Consider the following 4,440-nt stretch of genomic DNA (forward strand, 5'->3'; position numbering starts at 1 on the left):
AAGGTCAAAACGCAGCCCATAATTATATGCCAATGTCAAGGCTTCACAATATATATAACACACATAATATATGTATATGTACGTTATATATGTTTTTTTAAGACACGGTTTATGGTTTTACAAGACAGGGTCTCTGTGTAGCCCTCTCTGTCCTGGAATTCACTCTGTAGACCAGGCTGCCCTCAAACTCACAGAGATCGCCCGCCTCTGCCGCCTGAGTGCTGGGATTAAAGGCGTGAGCCACCACTGTCAAACTTTTACAATCCATGTTCAGTGATACTTTCGGTTCCATGACCCTCTTTAACGTCAAAGGCTTAACTGCCTATATCATTTATTTCCAAAACAGCTTCAAAATTTACAGTACAAGAGCTACATGGTAAATTAATGCTATAACTAATGTAAAACAATCGAATCTCAGACTGGAAAGCATCCGTCGCTTTTTCTCATGTTCACATCGGCCAGGGACTTTTATAAATAAACATTTATTTATTATTAAATAAATATTAATAAGTATATAATAAATAAATATTGAATGTTATTAAATAAAATTTATTATTTATAAATAGAATCAGGGATCACCAAACACCACATCTTTGTCTGGGGATGCAGCTTAGCAGAAGCATGCACGACGTCATCCCCAAGTAACCCATAAACCAGGCATGGTAAAGTGCACCTGTAATCCGAGCACTCGCGTTGGCTCCACAGTACAAACCTGTGCTGGGCTCCCCGAGAACCTGTCTCACAACACATTTTTTTAAAACTGAGTTTCCTCATAAAAAATGTTATCCAGGGTAAAGAACCAAATTCCAATAGTGAATGTTTTAGTAATTGTGGTTAGCAGTTCTCATTTACTTAGAGTTTAATATTTTCCAGGCACTATCCTAAATCTGTTTCCTTGCCATTCGTTTAACCTTTGTAGCCATCCTAACAGTTGAGTATTAAGGACTGCCTTATCCAGTCTGTGGCTAAAGCAGTCGCTCACGCGGCTTCTCCAAGCCGGGTCTAACGCCACTGATAGCGCTTCCCTAACCACTAACCACACACAGCTGTGGCCAGGAAGGGGGCGGGGCGACCCGTGCTTTATATTTAAAAAATCGAAAATCGGAATTCTGCAGGAATTCCAGTGGGAAACCACAAAACAATCAGGGCAGCTCAGGGCTGCAGCGGGCGGGCGGGCGGGCGGCCAAAATCCCGGTTCCAACTGCGCCTTTCACCCCGGGGCGCCCGGCAGCAGTAGGACAGGGAGGAGGGGGACCCGGACTAAGACCGCGACGACGGAAGACCGGGCCGGAGACAGAGGAGAGGACGGAGGGTGGAAGAAGGTGGCGTAGCCCGTGCTGCTCACAGCAGCGGGGAGGCTGCCTCCGACACCGCAACCAAGGCTCGAGCACCGCATCCCCTCCCGTCCCGCACACCCCACGCAGTCCTCACCACGCTTAAACGGAAAGGAGAGCCGCTGCGGCGCCGTCCTCCGCTATCCTCACACCTTCACGGACCTCACGGGCGCCATGGCTCGAGGGAGGCCGCCGCCGCCGCCGCCGATTCAAAAATCCGGCCGCTCTCTCCGAGAGCCATGCTGATTGGCGCCCTCGGCCACCCTCCTCTCCATAGGCTGGAGCCCCGAGGGCAGTGCTGATTGGTCACAGCCCAACGCCCGCCTCCAGGGAGGGCCGGTTGATTGGCTGTGCGTGGCTTTCAAATAAGCTAAACGGCTGCAGCGTGCGGACGTCAGAGGAGTGCCCGGATGTGGCCGCGAGGAGGCGGCGGCCCCTCTAGAGCAGCAGGTGTCTCTGTGGTTACCGCTTGTTTACTCAGTAAACAGCGCAGGTTCCTGAGCACCAGTCCCTCTCTCTACCATCGCCTCCACCTCAAGAAACAGCACCAAGCGCCCCAAGTCCTTCCGCTCTTATTGCTCCCCAGGTTCTGTTTTTAAAGCCAAGCTTGCCTCTGAGCAATTTAAAATTGTGTGAGATTCTAGAATCTCCGGAGGCAAAAATCGCCTCAGGGTTGCTCCTCCCACCCCGCCCCAAGCGCGGGAAGGTCCTGGGAAGTCAGGACAGACAAGAAGTGACCAATTTTTTCCTGGGGTCAGTATTGTTCTACTGTAAATTGTTTCTACAGTATTCTACGTTCTAAAATGTTCTACAATGGAATCGTTTAAGAAAAATGCACTTCTAGCTGGGTGTAGCTGTGACCCCAACCACTGAGGAGGAGGATGCTGGAGGTGGAGGACAAGACCAGCTTGGATTACACAGGGTGACCCTGTCTCAAAACAACTATCTTTAGTTGGGAAAAAAAAAAAACAAAAACAAAAACAAAAAAACAAAAAGAAAAAAAAAAACTACCAAGTGAATGTTGACTTAAATGAAAGGGCAGTGAATCTGTTGCGAAGCCCCCAAATCTCAATAGAAGGTAGAAAACTATTTTTTTTCAGATTTATTTATTTTAAATTTTATGTGTCTGTTTGTTGTTTTTGTTTGTTTGTTTGTTTGCCTGCATGTATGTATTTTCCCTGATTTAGATTTATTTTAAATTTTATGTGCTTGGCATTTTTGCCTGCATGTATGTGTTTTCCCTGAATGTAATTGCGTCGTCTGAGTGTCTGGGTTCCCTTGAAGGTTAGAAGCAGCAGGCCGGGATACCCTGGGACTGGAATTACAGAGGATTATGAGTTACCTTGTGGGTGCTAGAAATCGAACCAGAGCAACAAGTGCTTTTAACTACTGAGCCAACTCTCCAGTAAAAACTACTACTTTAAGAACAACACAACTTCTTTCTAGATTTGTCAGACTCTGTAGCAATTTGAAAAGTTTGTCGTGTACTTCAGAGAATGAGTAAAACAATCTGTAATCTTAGGGTTTTTTGTTTGTTTGTTTGTTTGTTTGTTTTTCTGCTTACCAGTATCTAAGGCCTGCCTTTCACTACAATTCTGTACTAGCCGTTAGGAAGGGAGAAAAGAAAAATGGGCATTGAAATTGTCCTCTGGAGCTTGCTTGCATACTTAAGCTTGGGTGTGTCTGGCATTCCAAACATTCTCATCTGTAAAGTACTTTAAACTGGAAGCAGCCCTAAACTGGAAGCAGCCCGCTTCCTTTGTGACTGCCTTAGGGAGGCCAGCTTCCCCAACTGTCTGCTGAGGACGCAGTCAAGCTGCCTTCCAAAGCTTGTGCGGCATTTGCGTGAGAAAAGAGCAGGAGATTCCATCTCGCTTGCAGGTTTTTATTTACTCAGCAGATATGTATTAACCGTCAGCAAGCCTTGGACTTGCTTGGGGGTAAAAGCATAAATTAGAGCCAGACAGTTGTGGTGCATACCTTTAATTCCAGCTCTTGGGAGGCAGAGGCAGGTGAATCTCTGTGAGTTTGAGGCCAGCCTGAGCTACAGAGTGAGTTCTAAGACAGGTTCCAAAGCTACACACAGAAACCCTGTTCCAAAAAACAAACAAACAAAACCCCACCAAGAATGAGGTATAGGTCCTGCCTGTGGAGGCTTCAGTGGGGTGTGGTGGTGCGCACTTGTAATCCCTTCACCAGAGTACAGGTGGCTACAGTTTAAGGTCATCCTTGGGTGCATATCAAGTTCCAGGCCAGCCTGGACTCTGAGACCCTGTCTCAAAATATAAAGGAACCCAGAAATAACAAATGGATGTAAAGGAAACAGTGTTGTTGTGGTAAAAATTAACTGGCGTCAGCTGCAGCAGGTGAAAAACAGAGTCTTACTAGGCACGGCATGCAGAGAAAGTATGTATTTATTTAGTGGATTATAGAGGGGAAAAGGAAGGGAGGAAGGGGAGAAGGGGGAAGAGCAGAGAGAGGCAGAGGGGGGGAGGTGAGAAGTGGGGAGAAGGGTGAGGCAGAAGCTGCCTCTTCAGGAGGCAGGGCTTGTCTCTTCGGGAGGGGAATATTTTAGACAATTACTCCTATGCTTTCTTATGATCTTTGTGGGCATAAGACACAATCATATTTATACATTCATTCAGTAAAACACTAATACACATAAAAAACATTTTAAATCTAAAAGTGTTTTTAATGTGAAATATAAAAAAGACATGTACATTGCTCTTTATTAAGCAAGTTCCAAGACAGACAAGGTTACATAGGGTACCCTGTCTCAAAACATAACTGAAGAGCAATTGATAAAACTCGGAGAGAATAATTGGGCGGCTTCAACCTGAAGAGCTGAAGAGCAAAGCAGCCAGATACTGGCTCTTACCTCGACCTCAGTCCAAAAATAGCAATCCTGCCTCCAGAAATCTCAGAGTGAGACTGTCTGAGAGCTGTTTATTCCCATTTTATAATTCTCTCTAGTTCTGGGATTAAAGGTGTGCACCACCCAGTTTCTGTGGCAGCTAGTGTGGCTACTGGGATTAAAGGTGTGTGTGTTACCACTGCCTGGTCTGCAAGGCTGACCAGTGAGACTGTTTTACTCTCCCGATCCCCA

General features: G+C 46.1%; 1 protein-coding gene across 2 annotated transcripts in view; it reads right to left on the reverse strand.

Moving 5' to 3' along the window:
- Window positions 1-1,562, reverse strand: part of Ect2 (epithelial cell transforming 2) — a 57,898-nt gene extending 56,336 nt beyond the window's left edge. For both annotated transcript variants that reach the window (XM_026788533.1, XM_005343899.3), the window contains exon 1: window positions 1,432-1,562. The gene's annotated coding sequence lies outside the window, so the exon portion shown is untranslated. The remainder of the gene's footprint in view (window positions 1-1,431) is intronic.
- Window positions 1,563-4,440: the final 2,878 nt, after the last annotated feature.

The sequence above is a fragment of the Microtus ochrogaster genome, chromosome 1 (assembly GCF_000317375.1).
Source record: "Microtus ochrogaster isolate Prairie Vole_2 chromosome 1, MicOch1.0, whole genome shotgun sequence".
In the NCBI taxonomy this organism is placed as follows: Eukaryota; Metazoa; Chordata; class Mammalia; order Rodentia; family Cricetidae; genus Microtus; species Microtus ochrogaster.